Source organism: Bactrocera latifrons, unplaced genomic scaffold (assembly GCF_001853355.1).
Source record: "Bactrocera latifrons isolate USDA-ARS-PBARC rearing strain unplaced genomic scaffold, ASM185335v1 scaffold_433, whole genome shotgun sequence".
NCBI lineage: Eukaryota > Metazoa > Arthropoda > Insecta > Diptera > Tephritidae > Bactrocera > Bactrocera latifrons.
Window position 1 is genome coordinate 56412 of NW_017537083.1, and position 18009 is coordinate 74420.

The following is an 18009-nucleotide window of genomic DNA, read 5'->3' on the forward strand; positions in this document are numbered from 1 at the left end:
TATTAAATAAAAAATATTTTAACAAAAAATTTAATACATATTTTTATTACATAAATAGCACGTATTCGAAACATATTTCGTAACAAAAAATTATTTCAACAGAATCAAATCGAAAATAGTGTCTAAAGTATTTCCCAAAATTATTTTTCAAAAGCGTCAGTGGCATTGCAAAGTTTAGCTGCTGACAAGCAATCAGCAGCGTGTCAAGTCAACAATACCGCACAACAACAATAAAACAATTGCAATACGTACAAAATAAATAAAAAAAAAATAAATTCAACAGAGTGAAAAAAAAACAAAAGAAAAACCGAAAAAATTATACTTAAAAGGAAAAACGTCCACAAAAAAAAAGTATAACAACAACAACAACACTACCGGCAATCCATCAACACAGCACTTTTTCAATTCAGCCAATAAATTCAACAGTGCGAGTGCAGCCAGCGAAGCAACAACAATGACAATAACAACCAGCGTTAGCACCGTGTGACCGACCTACCGCACGCATACAATTGCACACTCGAGCAAACACACACGCGGATAGCAGATAGTAGGCAACAATAGCAAAAACAACAACAACAACAACAACAACAAACATCGACAGCAGCTAGTTTATTTGGCAATCGTTGAACCTGCAACGGCGCATCAACTGAGGTCAGTAACACCACCGACTACAAGTCACGTTTGTTTACCTCATAAAACACACACACACACACACATACAACATAGATATTTAGTAGTAAAACTTGCATGCAAACATACAAACATATGTATATAAGTGCATATATGCATACATATGTGTGTATACTATACATGTATTATGTGATATGTAGCTATTTGTTTGAACGGCGCGCCAGCTCTCGATAAACCATAGTTGGGCACTGCCTTTGACTCCGGCATCCACACCCACAAATCATTTGCGCTACACMAGCACACATGCATGCATACRTRCATACATAYATGCGACTCGAAATAGATATGTGTGATTTCGGCTGCTTCCTATGGTCACATGTGTGCAACCATCTGCAGGCCATGCGTCGCCAGCGCGTTACTCAATTGCGCGCCGTTGTTGTGCTGTTGTTGTTTTCTTTATTTTCTTTATTTTATTTTCATTTATTTTCATTTTTCCTTATTTGTTTGTTCTTTATTTGCGCGCTGATTTGAAATTTCGCTTTCAATCCGAATTCCAATTTCGAAATATCAACAGCGCACGAGCAGCCGCGCCATTTCTGGTTCAACGCTTGCTCCACTCGTCAGCCAACGCCAATTCGCATGTGTGTCTGCGTATGCATTTGTGTGTGTGTGTGTGTGCTCTGCAATTACTTTGACTCACTTTATGTGCGCATTTTTCGCAATTTTAATTTTATAACTTTTTTGCCTTTGATTTTTGATTGGAAGTTTTTATGCGATTTGGTTTTTAAATATTCAAGGCACACACACACACGCAAACACACATCCCTACATTGCACTTTATTCGCATTCGCCATGTGGGCTTCTGGTACACGCCCCAATGCGCTTCGATTTGACGCGCTGTGTCCGCGTGCGCCGCGTTTGGCATCTCATGGGGCCTTAAGTGGTCCAACGGCGGCGCATATGGCAATGACTGTTGCCGCWTGTGCCGCAGCTAGTGATTTCAATTCAATACTCACATATGTCACGCCTTTGGCCGCAATGAAGCGTGCGCGCTGGTGCACAGTGTGGTGGAGTGGCAAAAAATAGCAAAATATTTTTGAGAGTGTATGAAATTAAAAACAAATTTTAGAGGTTGAAAGCATGTAGTCGCAACAAAATTAATTTTTAAAATAACCTTTAAAAAAGCTTGTTCTTTTTACAAAACTACTCGCTTTTAGGTGTGCGACTTTGATAAATTATCTTAGCATCTCCTAAATGTAGGCAATATTTTTTCTAATTTTACTTATTCCATTGAAAAATTAAAAACTTGAAACTTAAGGGGTTAACTTAGCAACTAAACTTCATCTGGTAACGCCAAGGATTGAAGCTTTTCTATGCCTGGCTTGTTGCAACACCAGACGTAACCTACCTTACCTAACAGAAGAGGATATAATTTCTTGTGTATTTAAAAAAACAATGTCTTTGAATATATGTATASTAGATTGAATGTACATACATTTAGGAATATTCTTCGTAATTTAAAGTTGCTCCGGTAATYAGTTTTGGTGGTATGAACATATTCGAATGAATTCAATAACTTTAAAGCGTTTTCTTGAATTTTCAAATTGTTGTCACAAAAATCGACTTGGCAAGACTAGTCCTTTGATAATAAGCTGTATTCAAWCATCCCAATAATATTTTTTTTTTCTAATCTGAGATAATTKTAAGCAGAAAAATCGTTCACACCGCCAAAAATTTCTTCGTGGACGTCTTCTTGGAGATCASCTAAGGAATCAATGGAATCCAGAATTTTTCGGAGTCGCGTTTTAAAGTTGCGTTTTAAAGTTYTGCACATCTAGATATGCTCTCCTACTGAAGATCACCTACGGGATTATTAGCATCCAKAATTTTTCGGACTGAATTGACTCTTAAAGTTCTATGCTCAACCTTTATTTTTGAATCTTGTGTTATCACTAATATTAAATTTCCAATTTATCGCGAACTCAAGCTAGTCTTAATGAAAAACGAAGTAGAGAGTATTCAAAAGACTCGTTCGSCTCTGCGATCAGAATAAAGTTGACTTCTTTCTTCATAAATACCAAAAAACTTTGACCAAGTAGAATTATCAAATAATTTGTAAATAATAAGGGAGGTGTTTTCAAATGATATTTACAGGTAAATTTCCGAATGAGCATTAAATGGATATGTCAATGAGAGAGATATAATTGCCGTTAATTCGAAACTCAAATATAATATAATATTTCTGGACATTGCTATAAAATTCCTCTAAGAAAATGTTTGAGGTCAGAAAAGCATAAGCAAGAAAAATATGTGTTTTGAAGAAATTATAAAAAATTAACACAAGATTTTTTTCAACAAAAAATTGCAAATATCTATCGATTCCAAAGTTCTTCTTTCAGTAACCATATTATAGGTTACTGAAATTCAACTCTGCGTTTTTAGACTATAACGTCTAGATTTTCTGTTTATTGGCTTGTCAGCCTTAAAAAACTACAAAAAAAAAAAAAAAAAAAAAAAAAAAAAAAAAAAAAAAAAAAAAAAAAAAAAAAAAAAAAAAAAAAAAAAAAAAAAAAAAGAACAGCCATTACTGATACTGCTTTCGGTTAACTAATCAGTAATTACCATTACTTGGCCTGCCGGCATGGTCTCACACCTTGGCAGTTTTCATTATCAAAGCTTCTTTGTTCCAGAATTTTTCTTTACTGTAAATTCTCTTACAAAAACACACTGTTGCTGAAACTGTGCAGCGGTATATGTGATCAAAAATTGCTTTTATGCAGTAAATCACTATAAATTTGGACGAGTTCACTGCACACACATATGCACGGTTTTTTAATACTTAAATGCGCACGGTGAAGTTGACAAAGTTTTAAATATAATATTTTTACAATTTGTAATGAACTTTTTGGGCATATACATCTATACATTGGTATGACCCTGTAGGAAAAATATGAATACACTGACTTTAAGCTTCATAATAAATAGTATATTAAATGCAATGTTTTAAGTTTAGACATCAAAGTGTTAGTGATTTACTAGTTAACTTGTGAGGAGTAAGTGCAAAAAAGCATGATTCTGATTATCATACTTGTCCTGTCAGTAAGAATTACATAGATAATTCAATATTTTGAAAACATAAAAGAAAATTCTTAAAGTTTATATTATTAGTTAATATTTTTGGTTAAGTTAAGTTCATCTAGTATTCCAAAGATTCTGGTTTTGATCCTTTGCGATACCAGAAGGAGTTCAGTTACTAGGTCCTTAAGGAGTATTCATCAAGTCATCAAGGAGCAGTCAACGCGAATTGCAACAGACTCTGTGGCCTTAGCATCGATAGGTCTACCCCAGACGCTTACAGGGTAGTCTCRTCAATCCGAGACAAGTGCAYAAGTGATGCTCYCTTGGTTCCGCGGTGCAATGCTCTAGACGTTTGCTGCAAATTTCTGTTGAAAATTTTGACTAAGCGCGACTATTTTGTTGAWTTTTTTTTTTCTATAAAACATGTTGAATTTTACTAAGTATTATGCCTTATTTTGATAGAAACGGGTGATATATACTGATGCTAATTTTCATTATCCAGAATTTTTTAGGCGATTTTTTTGTTTCTTTGCTCATCTAAATGTTTTCTTTTAGAGTAAAGGGTACCAAAGAGAGCATATTTTTAAGTTGTATGAGAATTCAATATTAAGACTATATGTCACCTTGTGTCATAGAGCAGGTCACAGTTTTGTTGATCGACCAGCTGAAATTTAGAAAACATTTTATGTGTGTATATTAGAGCGGGTTGAATTACAGTGAGCCAAAAATGTTCTACGGATCGTTATGAACAACTTTGCTTGAGAGCATATGGGTCTATAATCGGTTTGAGCGAGCGATTTTTTAAGTGAAGTTTAATTTTAGGGATTATAAAAACATCCTGTTCAGATAATCTCAGACAATCTGTCTCTCAGTTGCTAACCTCTAAATGCCCTGCATTGGTGACATTTCACTACAATCTTTTAATTTCTCTGACCACTGTTTCAATTTCCTAGAGGCCACAGCAACGGCAGGAGCCGCTGTTTACTTACACCCACACCCACACACATATTCGCGTTCGCAAGTACTCGCACAAACAAAATGTACACTTTTCTGTTTACCTACAAATATTCATACGCACAATAAGTGCAATTGAAAAAGATGTACAACAACACTTTAACGCACACACACTCACGCTTACTCTTGCATATAGTATATACATACATACATCCGACTGTCGAACATTGCCGCCAGATAGTTATCTATGCATGAGCATGTGTTAGTTTGTGTGTGTGGGCATACATGTAGGGCAGGATCCTATTGGCAACGCTCCCATTTACAATTAAATATTATTTCTTGTTTTTTGCCTCTTTTGCGCTGCCGCGCTCGGTAACCGTATGAAATTCACTTTCTCTTGTGTGGGTGCCACACCAGTTCAGCTACCGCTGTGTCCCACACATGGAATCTCATGACATTTGTAGGTTTGAATATATTTATGTGTGTGTGAGTGTAGTAAAATCCCCCCAAAAGGAATTGGCAAATTTCGTTAGTAAATTTTAATTGAGCCTCTGACAAATTGCAGCTGCGAAATACAGMAAATATCGACCGAGCGGCGTGACATTCGATCACTACGCGCACAAAAGTATGCAAATATTAATGCATGTAGCTGGTTTGTGTGTGGCTGTGCTTAAATATTTAAACATCTYTGTGGATTTTTGGATATTTAATATTTCCCTCTGTTTTCCTTGGGGAAATGTAAATTCAATCGTTCAATTATTCAAATTGTAAGTCAATACCGTAATCTGCATTTGTAATTGGGATATTTACGTCAGATTATSGAAGTTAACATAAATCGTGTTGGTGATGAAATTGATACAAGCAAATGCATAAATACATTAGTGTAATAAATGTGATTGACATATATACAGCTATGATTGTATAGTTTTATGAAAAGTTCCAAGAACAACCAACCTTTTTGATACAAATTTTGTTCTGTGATGAGACCCACTTGTAATTCAATGGGTATATAAACAAGCAAAATTTCCGCATTTRAAACGATTATCAACCTGAAGAGATGCAAGAGCTGTCACTTCATTCATAAAAACAACGGTTTACATTGTGCGGTTTGTGTTCGTTGGAATCAGCGGTCCATACATCTGTAAAAATGGTGCCGTTGAGAACGTAACCGTTGCGTTATGATAACCGCCTATTTGATGCTTGAAATTGAAGCTCATGGTTTCGGCGACATTTGGATCCAACAAGGAAGCGCCGTTTCCTACACATCGGATCAATCAATGGATTTATTGAGAGAGCACTTCGGTGAGCAGATATATAATTTCATGTTCGTTTTCGTGTGGAAATATGTAAAGTCTAAAGTCTATGCGGACAATCCCGCTTCGATTCATATCTTGGAACAAAGCGTTCAATACGCGTGTCATTCGCCAGTTAYCTCCGATTTAATCCGGCAATTTAAAGTTAATCCAAAGYTTTAAAGGCATTTTTCTGAAAACTTTGATTTCAGAGTTAGTGAGGAACATTTTTCGGAAACGATTGAACCGATTGAAAATTTTTTATTTGAAATTTTCACGTGACCTTCTTAGATATATCTATTTCATAATTATCCAAATGATACTAATAATTTAGATTTTTTTTAAATTTTTGATAAATTCGATTTTTCTTTGGGAAGATGGCAATATGTGATACATTTTTTATTTTTTTTTATTTAAGGATTCGAATTTATTTTAACCATAAAAATTGTCCTCACCGCCAGACATGTTTTTTCGGAAGTCATTCTGGAGATCGACTACAAGCTCAAGAGAATCATAATTTTTCCAAAATAAATCAACAATTTTTAAAGTTCGGTAAATTCTGTATACATATTCATTTCATAAAAAGCCTTTTTAAAAAATGCAACACGAAAAAATCGCACTTACTAGTAGTTATAACCCCKTACAAAAAGTGAGATTGGTATAATTCTTATACTTTCAAATGCTGCAAATTTCTTAATATAATTTTGTGAGCAACTATGAAATGATTCAATGGTACACTAGTTAGTTATACATCAAGTCTTCAATTCTTTATTCATTCTTTATTCTTTTCACTGCATTCTTTCATTTACTTTTTAGTTTAATCCTATTAAGTCTATAATTCTGGTAAATCTTCGCGTTACCGCGACATTTCAAAAATTAAACGCTGACCATTAAGCTGACAYTGCTGGTTGCTCAAATTTAAATTTAGGTATCCTAAAGGTATGCTTCAAGACTTGCATAAACTCGTTGCATAATTTGTTTTACTTATGGTAGTTTAAATCTACCAGAAATACAGGGGGTTTACTCATCTTCCCGTATATACATAATTGTAATTTTGCTTGAGCCTACTAAGATCCAATTTTCAAAGAAGTTTGGATCTTACGAGTACTAACTAAGCATTGTTAGTAAATTTGTTAGGTGATTTATGCTTAAGGAATATTAAATTGGTTTGATGTTTATTTAAGATCATTAAAATTTGATGAACCTAACTAATAAAATTCACTAACGATTCTACCATTTGACACTAGATCTCTGCCATCTTCCGAAAGAGTTTTGAAAACTATTTACCTATATCTTCAAATATTTTGCTTTTAGAATTCACTCATTAAGCATTTAATAATGAAGAACCCTTTCGGTTATAATAGACCAATTAGTTGAGACGTTTGGTGGTTTCAGTCGATCGTAATAGATCATTAAATTTATGAAACAAAAGCTAACCTTCACTGGTTTGTCATTTGTAAAAGCATGCTTTTARGCTTTTCACCATCAATCACCTATTTTCGTTCGCTAAAGTGACGGTAGATATAATTCCCAAGTGGTTTAAAATTGAAATGAGGTTATGGTCTATACATTAATGTATCTAACGGAGAATATGCGAAGAGCTTACCTGTATTATATTTGTTTATATCATCATTCCTACTAATGTATATATAATACTCAAGGTTAGGTTAAGTTAATCCGATATACCAATAAGCCACCCATACACAGTATGGTCCTTTGTGATACCAGRTGGAATTCAAGTGCACAAGAGATGTTCCATTGTATCACTGGTGCCCTCCTCAAGGCATTTCCTGTAGTAGTGAATTAGCTATGATTTACTACATTCCGACAGTTCCTTCGAGAGCGTAATTWTCTTTCACATTTTCTTAGAGAGCGGACAAAATGCGCTGCAAATAAAGTTGTCATGAGTAAACAATAGTTCTCCCAATAACCTTTTATACAGAAGGTATACTATAAGTATAGTAGCATGTATATATAGTGCTAAAATTTAATTCCGTTAGCTAGGACACACACCTAAGCACACGTGAGCACTCATCCAAAAACTACACTAAATACTTGTACCTAGTGGCAAAAAGTGGTATCGGTTCTTCTTACTCGAAGGTAGTGATTTAAAGCGAACTATTTCTGCCATCTCCAATTATATTTCTGTCTTAAATTATCTACTAAATTAATAAAACGAATATTTCTTCCTCTTCAGAACATATTTTTGTCTTTAAATCTCTGCTACATTGTATAAAATCTTGCRGAACTAATCGAAAGCGATGACTTCACATTTTATGCTCGAAATGGGCATATTTCCCTCGGCTACTTTGCATATTGTGGGTGTGCGTACTATTTTTTCAGAAATTTGTTTTGTAGTAAGGGAGGTTGCCGTGTTAGTGGGTAGCGGCTTTTGAATTTATTAACGGGTTTCACTACGCTCCAGTCTGATATGCATACAGCTGAGACGGTAACGCGCTTATCCGCGCTGATCATATCAGTATGCAGACAAAAGTTTGCCGCAAAAAATGCACAGCCAAACACTTACATAAATGTTGTTTAAGAGTATATATTTATGTGTTGCAACATAAGTGAGTCAGGACGCCTTTTCATACTACATATCTTACTACTATAGGCCGGCACATGAATGAACTGAGCGCGTGAGTGAGTGAGTGAGTGAGTGAGTGAGTGGTGCCCACGCACCGCCAACCAACACTCAATTGATGTCAGGGGCTTTCAGCAAATCTTTAGAGCACCATTGCCAACTTCGGCACATACTTTGCTAGTGAACTGTGAAACTGCCGAAACTACGCGACCGCCAAGCGGCTGACTGCCGTCCGCACAGCTGTGCAATTGAGTTGGGGCAAATGCTGGCTGTTTGCGTTGACTTGACCAGCTGTGTGCGCTCCGTGCAGCGCTGTGCTTTTGTCTAGTACACGTTTGTATGTACATTTGTGTGACTGTGTGCTTCGACTTGAGTTACACGCGTTTCCAGCATTAACTGCTGGCCACCAAGCCGGAGGGATTTTCCACTGAATTTGCATTCATGAAAAATTTCATCAGCGCCAGCGTAAATTTGCCAGCAAAAGGGAGCAAAAAAAGCACGTTCTAAATAAAAAATAAATAAGAGGAGTCAGAARCAGCGCGGCAATATGCGTATTTAGRMAAATAAAAATATTATAAGCCAGCAMTAGCAACAGCGCCACTTTTCGCCTTACCAAACCGAGTGTGTCCCAGGGTTCAGCATAAAATGCGCGATAGAACTGAGGAAAAAAAATGGCAGAAATCGCTGCGAATTATGCAAATTAGGTGTAGAAAATCAAATATGAAACACTACGCAGGGGAGAGCAGATGTTGGGCAGCCAGGCAAACAACAAAAATTACCGCAGAAACGGCATAGACAATGCCGTGCCCACACGAGGCGCGAATAAAAGTTGTTGCGTTGAAATTTTTGACTGGCGTACGCTGATTAACCCGACTTTTGGGGTCACCAGCTGACTGCTTTTTTGGTTTTTTTTTTGTTTGCTTTTATTTATTGACTTCTTTTTGTATATGTATGTATGTATATGCAGAAGTAACTGTTTTTTTTTTTTTATGTTGTGTTGCGCCAACTTCGCATTGCGGAAATTGCGAGTGAATTTTGGGCACTTAAACACAATGGACACGCAAAGAGAGTTCGCATAAAGTTAAGACAAAAAAAAATGAGAAAAATTTTAGCGGCGAAATTGCAGTGATTTGAAGACAAAATAAGCGGAAATAATTTTTGTACCCAATGGCGGTGCTGCCTTTTGGTAAATTGTCATTGAAGTAAGTTCCACAATTTTTTGGTAATGTTTCTTGTCCTCTGAGTGCCTTGTTCTCAGTGAGCCTTTATTTGCTGTAGTAGTATTTCAGTTCTTCCAAAACTCATTTGAGGTGMAAAAAATGGAAACAAGAAAATACTGAAAATTTTGAAGCTTTTAGTACTTGGAAAAAAAGTTTTGTTGAAATTTAAGAAAAACATGTAAAAAAAACCTAAATGTTGAGAATTTTCCTCTCATAAAGCGCCGAATGGAATTACGTGCCAAAACTTAGATATTTAAGTAATTTTCTGAATTTCTCAACCCTGTTGACTTAATCTTTCAATGTTAACTTTTATTCTTAGTTAGAACTTAGTTAACCAGGAATGGTTAGGCCTACGTTAATGGAATTGACACTGATTTTTTTAAGACCAATAAAATAATGAGAATTCTGTAACATTCCCCACTACAACAAAAATAATAACACATTCCTTTTCACTTAATAAAGAAAAAATCAATTTAACAAGTACAATAATACTCAAACGCTATACAAGATAGCACATACACATTTTGTTTCTGTCAGGGAGCCCCAACAAATTTAAATTAGGAAATTGAATTAGCAAAGATTTACTGCCTTTGAACTGYTAGAACTGTACGAAGAACAGTTCAAGAGCGTAATTTCATTCGAGAGAGTGTATGCAAGCTTAAAATAAAATTGTCATGAGTAATCAATAGTTTTTCTAATAACCTCTTCCTTTTATGCTAAAATTGATTTCCGTTAGCTAGGACACGTATTCCTACGAGTTTATAAGTCATCTATGTCGAATTAAATAGGCGATAAGGAGTTTATTTCACGTCCTTCGACTGAACAAATATTATACTGCCTTTATGTTTTAAAGCCACTCTGACCTCGTTATATGCCAAAACGTGTCAATTACGTGGCTGATTGAGAGCTCCTGCTCTAGTAATTGATCTAAGATTGATCTGAAATAAAAAATTTGAAATTAAAAATCGTATATTATAAATCGATTTTTTCTCATTTTTGAAGCTCGATTCGCTACACTGTTGGACAGTTTTGTTGACGCCTTATTGACAAACCCATATTTTAGCATCATAAATGATGAGTTCTTTGAATTCAGGGCCCACGTCCACAACTACATACATTGTCAAGCGTCTCGTTTGCAATCTTTACTTGTTGTGGGTTTTTCTTTAATGCGACTTTTGTATTAAAAAGTTTCATACACAAAACATTAACTAAAATGGTTGAAGGCAAGATAACGATGACTTCACGACCCTTACTGCGTGCCTTGTGATCGTAGATTTCTCGAAACGTTTCTGCAACARTTTTGTCGAAGCCATGATTCCATTGAAAACACAAAACTTCAGCAAATTCGTTGTTACATTTTTCTTTTCCAAGATAAAAATCGAAATACACCACGTTGGGGGAGTAAAAAGATCAATTAAAATATGGAGAACAAATATCCTGCGTATATAAAAAGGTTTTCACCAACTAGGAGTTTTCTATCGAATCGGTTGGCGCAAGTAGTTTAATTAGACCAGTCCTGGTCAAATTTGATCATATGATATATAGCCCCAAAATGATTTGATGTTGCCAACATGACTGAGATGGATGGACGACTCGCATGAGACAAGTTTTTTTATGACTTTACGACTTTTAATTTGTGGCACCTACTTAATTTTAGACTTCCCAAATTCGTTCTGCAATATTTTAAAAAACTCTAAAGCCCGATTCCTTTGCCGACTGAGAATTTCAACCAAACTTGTAGATTTTTTCATGGTAAAAGTCGYTGAACGAACTTTTCGCGCCGTAAACAAACAGCTGCCAAATACACTTATGGAAATCAAAAAAAAAAATTTTTTTTTATGTTTGTGTAGGAAAAAGATTTTTATCGATTTAGATTTATATGGTGTAGTCCTTTTCAAATTTGGCCAAATGGCATATCATCTCAAATATGTAAATTAGTCATTATGTACGTCAGATTAAAGCAAAGGAAATTATTATTGTTAGAACTTGGCCAGGGCCGCTGAGGTTCGGGGGTCAAGTTTCGACTGTATTATTTTAAAATTAAAAAAATTATTAAAGTTCTAATAGTAGTGGCTATTGCCCAGAAAATGCAGGCATCTTTTAGAACTGTTAATACTTTTTAACTTCATTCAGAGTTAGATTACGTTAAGTGAATARGMAAATTTTTCRTGCGGCCACGAATAAATCCACTTGGGTAGCTAAAAACACTTGTSCTTTGTAATTCCTTTTCCTAAGTACTGATTATAAAGACCGTCGCATATCAACAAAGCGTCTAAAATCAACCACAAATATAATCAGCCGGCTAATATCTACCCCAGTCAATTAATCGGTTTTGTAGAATGTATGGCAACCAAGATACTTCAAAATTAGTCTGGCAAAACCTGTGTCTAGATGTTTCCACATCATCTTCCTTGCGGCCTTGTGAAACTTTTTGGCCGCTCATCAGCTTTGCAGTTTTCGATGATTCCGCTGTGGTCGGGCTATGAAAGTTTCTTGATGCCACATCTAGTGAAGTCTTGCAGTCCTTGACCAGTTTTGAGCTAATTTGAAACTTCTCCTGAAAAATCAGTAGACGCTCTTCAATTTAGCGGAAGGCAAAGGCTTCAAATATACACGATTTGGGAAACCATGATTTTAGTTTAATAATATTTTGCATTTTAAAATATATTTATAAAAGCATCATGTCAGTSTACATGAAGCTGAGAATACTTCTAACACTAAAGTAATTGTGCGCTGCGTATAAAAACTAGAAATCAGATAAAAGAATGAGATAATAACACAAKTAAATGCACAATCCTCGGCAATTAAAGTAAAATTACTACAAAAGCCAATAAAGCTYTCAATGAGCCCGAAGTAGTCTTTCAACTTTTCAATTGTTCTTGGCGTGGTTAAATTGACTAAGTGACTGACTGACTGATTGCTGTTGCGGCGACCTTTACAAAGACTTAGTGGTACGCAATTGACACAGTCTGTGGCGATAAACCGCAGACGCTTCATCAGTCTGACTGCCAAAGCCGTACTTGCTGACAGGCTAAAAACCGAGAAGCGCTCATATTACCGCCAAATGAATATAATATGTGGGTTATATATATAAATATACTTATAACAGATATATGTTTATATAAATAAATGAATATATATGTATATAGAATATATATTTATGTATTTTGAAAATAAAAAGCATTTCGTTGCGCACATTTAAAATGCTTGTTTCACAAAACGGTGTCAAAAAAAAAAAATAAAATAAAATAAAAATAAAAAAAAGTTGGCAGCTGCAATTCACTCGCCTCGGAAATCGGCAGATGCGCCGAGCCACACTCGCTCCGCACTGCAATTCGCGCTCGCCGCACATAATTYCCACATTCACACGCGTGACCCTCACCACATTTCATTTGTCTGACAACAGCTATTATGATCACACACAAACACACACATACATATGTACAAATGCAGTTGTGTGTTTGAATAAAAAAACTTTTTCCGCTGCTGTTTGCGCTGTTTGCAGGGGGCGTACATTCCGTTGCATACCATTTTTGACCAGCCAAAGCTCATATTTTCATTTCTTCCCATATTCCCACTTAAAATTTATCTCTTTAGTTTTGGGTAAAAAAACAAAAAAAAAAAACATATTAACGTTTTAACTTTTGTTGCTGCTAATGTAATGGGGTTTGTTTTCACACATAATTATAGTTGGCATTTTATTGCAGACGTAAACACATAAATATATACTTAAGTATATGTGTGGTTAGTAAAACTTTACTTTTGACTTGAATCAGCAAAATATATATATTAATATATGCAGCTAGTTGTAAAGGCGTTGAATTATGTGCTCTTATTACTATCACGACTATAATAAATTAACAATGCTTCGAAATTGGTAGCGGAAGTCTCAGCCGCACGGCAGCGGCTAATTGCGCATATAATTAGTCAAAATTTGTTAGAATAAATTGCGAGTTGAAAGTTCACTGTACAAGGTTACACTCGCTTAATTGCCGAGAACTTGAGCTGAAATGAAGTCGGAGCATGATGCTTATAAATATGAGCGGCTTAAATCAAGTTGGCAATCTAACTTCTGCTGTGGTGATTCCCTGCCTAAAGATTTATTCCATAAATACTCGCACCTTGAGAGATATGAAAGAGATTGTCTATAGTATATAGCTTGGCTCTTAGTCCAAATTGAAGCTATAGTACTTGAATATGTGTAGGGTTTTTTAAAATAATTCCCACAGTTCTGCAGAATCTGAAGTTTCAAACTCAATTAAATGTCGATCATGAAAAAAAAGTATCAGTCCTAGAAGTTGTATCAACGTTGAGGGCATACTCTAAAAATGGCTATAAAAACCAAGTATACATATACATACAAGTATAGTCGACAAAGTAAAATCGACGCCTTCTTACAACTGATCTGACAATTGCTCGATCGCGAATCTATCAACTACCCAATATACAATTTGTGCGTAGAAAGCAGTCGCCACAACGACTCACTCACTCAGTGTTACTGTAAATAACACAAAACACAGAGAAAGAAGATTTTATGTGCAATCACTAAACTGATTAAATTTGCTTGCCATTTGTTCAAAAATTTCATAAATTTTTAACCTGAAAAGAGGTCTCAGTTATGGAACTAGATTTAAGTGTCAAATGAGAAAGAGGCTTTTAAAGAAATAAAATTTGAATTTATTCGGTTGGCGCGGGCAGTTTAAATAGAACAGTCCGGGTCAAATTTGATCATAGGTTATATCAGCTCAATAACCTAGGTGCTACCGAAGTCAAATTTAAGCACAAAATAATAATTGTTGCTCACAATTCACCAGAGTCGCAGATGATGGTGGGATTCACTCTCAGCCGTAAACTAGAATTAGCACCAGCATTTTACGAAATTGGCGAAAACAGTAGAAGTTCTGTCCATTTATTGTCAAATACAACACGTCAAGGGTATTTGATTCTGACATGTACTTCTCAAAAAGATAATAAATGCATAAATTTTAGTATATTGGTCAATAATTAAACTTTTTATAGCGATAAGTGTTTGTCGCTTTGGTTTAAAAATCAACAAACGCACTAACTCCAGCCGAGATCGACTAATTATCGACTACTTTTGCAGCAATTGGGGGCACGTCGCAGCAATAACGCCACGAATACACTCTGGTTCTCTATTCAGCGAAGATAATCGCTCCATCTTTTAGGCCACTCCACAGATTACCGACGTTAGATAATGCGCTCACCAAAAGCTACCTTCAATAAATTTATTTTTTCGTTGACTATGTGCCATGTAGTGCTGTCAATGTTGGAACCAAAGTTGGTCCACATCAGCATCCTCCAATTCAAGCAAGAAAAAGTCATTAATCAAAAGACTCTTTAACGTTCGGCATTCAGTACAAGATTATGACCGGTTCCATTTCCGAAGAAATATAGACGAATGCTGCCGCCGTCCATAGAGCTTTTTGAAGATATAATGTTGGCTCAGCAATGGCTTATGGATTATTATCACTCCAAATATGAACATGTTTTTCATTAAATTTTGAGTATTAATAAAAAGTGAGATTAATCGCTAAATATAAATTTTCTGTGAAAATCGAGATCGATGGCCGTGTTATTTTGGGCTTATTCATCGAACGAAAGGAAACTTTTTTCCGGCGTCAGTCTACTTATTATGAAATGGTGAAGCAAACTAAATATAAATCAGCTCGCGAAAAAGACCAACTCGGAGAAAGGTATTGCCACATTGAAAACCGAACGTCCAGAAAACAGCTGTTTTAAACATTTAAGTCTGAGTATTCTTTGAGGAGAGAAAAAAATCACTAATATATAATAATACTTCTTGAGAAAAAAAGATTAGATCTGAGTCCCTGTCCTTATCTAGGAAATATAGACTAATGCGTGATATTAAACATTGGGTATCCATACAGAGGACTCAAAACTTGTCATACCGCATCGCAAAATCATTAAATATTACATTTTTTTTTTTTTTTTTAATTCCTTAAAAAAATTTTTTGGCATAATCGGCCATTTGCTATCATAGAACAATTACACATGGAACTATCCATCACTGTCTTTTTTGCCCAAAATGATACTGAGTTCCTAAAATAACATCCAGCCTTTAAGAGATCGATTAGCTTTACTTCGAATTCATTTAGTTTCGGAAGCTCCTAAAGTTTATGTCTTCTCCTTCTCATAAATTTCGAAACTAATGAGTTATTCTAAAGCTACCAATATATTCATACTTTTATGAATTTWGAATTGAGCTCTGATAAGCGTCAATAATAATGGCAATTGTTCCTCCTGTGAGGCATAAGGAAGCAGCCCTTACGCACAATCTTCAATGAAATTTAAATTGTATGCAAATATTTAAGTTGTATAGCAACCCTTTCAGTACAAAATTGCCTGAAGAGCAATATATTTTTTGTGCTACTTAATTTGTAAAAAATCGAACTCTTTAACACAATAAACGAAGTATAAAAGGTTTCGCAATGGGGATCATTTGAGACGAAGGAGGAAGAAAATGGCAGCGTAATTTTTGGGAAGYTGATGGCTTCATCGAAACTTCTTTAATATAAATGCCAGTCAACCGTTTCTGATTTTTGGGATGCATGTTGGGATAATGCCAGATCTCTGCCTAGTTTGGGAGTATAATTAGTTTTAACTATAAACTTCAATCATGGTATCAAAATCTTCAGATGCAAGCTCAATGACAGTGAAATTTTAAACTTGATTCCAGTTATAATTAGCGTTTTCAGCTAAAATATTTGGGAAGTCTTAAGAGGTCTTACGCTCCCAGAAACTACCATACGTATAGCACTGAGGCTTTTCTTGTTGGTGGAAAGGTCGGAGGAGTGAAAAAGACTTAACGCTCTTAGTAACCATGAATTGAAGAAGGTGAAGGGATGAAAAAATTTATCCAAAACTGAATCTGTTCCTTAAACTTTCTTTCACAAGAGYAATTTCAAAGTTTTTTAAAGATCTGAGTTGATAAAAACGCGCTTACATTCTAAGAGTACTCGACATTTCAGGAACTTAAAGAACGCGATTAAAACTCTATTGCATATTTTCATGGCCTCGCTAGCATTTGCAACTTTTCCAAGCAAAAATGTGGCCCAATCGAATCAGCTCAATGGAAAACCCTTCTATTAACACATTTGCTARGCTCAAACTCTTCCATATACCCACAAAGGATGTGGTGTAAAGTACTCACACATGAGCATAATTTCAGGCGAAAACATAATACTGAGCGAACTTTTTCACCAGCAAAAAGCTGGCGRCAGAAAAAACCGTTAAAAATTGAAAATGCAGAGGATTAAAAAAAGTCATGAATGATGGCGAATGAGTTTCATTGTCAGCGCTGGCAAAAAGCGACTGGCGTTTTGTGTAGAAAAAYGGGTAACGGCGCCGAACTCGTTGTTTTGTCTTTTTATGCCGACAAGCGAAACTCTTACTACGCACGTAGTTGTAGTTTGTCACTCTGTTGTTGTTGTTTCGTATGCATACGCAGACAGCGGCTCACACAGCGTTATGGCAATCATCGACATGAGGACTTTCTACAGTTTTCCTTTCATTTTCACCACAATGCACATGACAGTATGTGTCTGAGGCTGTACAACTTCGTCTCTATGTATGTGTGAGAGCTTTGTGTGTGTGCGTATGCATTACAAAGGAAAAAAAAAGCGCGAAAGTAAACACTTTGACAAGCGGAAAAGCATGTTACCGCCAAACGGCGCGGTGTCAGCGCGACTGAGTTTGCGGTGAGACCAGCAAACTTTGCCAAAACAACAGTGAGAACAATAACAACGCTAGTAACAATGAAAACTAAATARCGGGTAATGAAATCAGTCATCCGTGTAAGGCACACGTGGGAAGATCTGTCTTGTCAAATCCTTCCCTAACTCATACTTTTAATGCGGGTTATATACATTTTTTTACTTCTGCTATCATCCCTCAACAATCATCGAGTTGTTTATAGTCGTTTTTGCACTAAGATGCACTCTTTATCAAAACTCTGGTTACTAAAGCATCACTTTTCTTCATTGTTAAGCGAAGTTCTGTATACGTTCGTCGTTAAAGCTTCAGACTGAGCTGTTGCCCTGGCACTCTAAAGCTGGCGGCCGAAGGGGTTTCCAACCGAAAACTAAGAACCTGAGTATTACAAACATTTTCACCTCATTTCCTCTTCTTTTCACGAACTTTGGCAATATACTGACTGCAACAACTGCTATCATAACGATGTTAAATTCACAAGGCTATATCCAGCCTTCAA

General features: G+C 35.6%; 1 protein-coding gene and 1 long non-coding RNA gene across 3 annotated transcripts in view; both read left to right on the top strand.

Moving 5' to 3' along the window:
• LOC108972874 overlaps positions 1-271 on the top strand; it is a 2646-nt gene extending 2375 nt beyond the window's left edge. For both annotated transcript variants that reach the window (XR_001993672.1, XR_001993673.1), the window contains exon 3: positions 59-271. This is a non-coding gene — a long non-coding RNA (uncharacterized LOC108972874). The remainder of the gene's footprint in view (positions 1-58) is intronic.
• Positions 272-307: 36 nt separating this feature from the next.
• The window catches only part of LOC108972875 (apoptosis-stimulating of p53 protein 1), a 121699-nt gene continuing 103997 nt past the window's right edge, over positions 308-18009 (top strand). Inside the window, exon 1 of the mRNA XM_018939757.1 lies at positions 308-651. The gene's annotated coding sequence lies outside the window, so the exon portion shown is untranslated. The remainder of the gene's footprint in view (positions 652-18009) is intronic.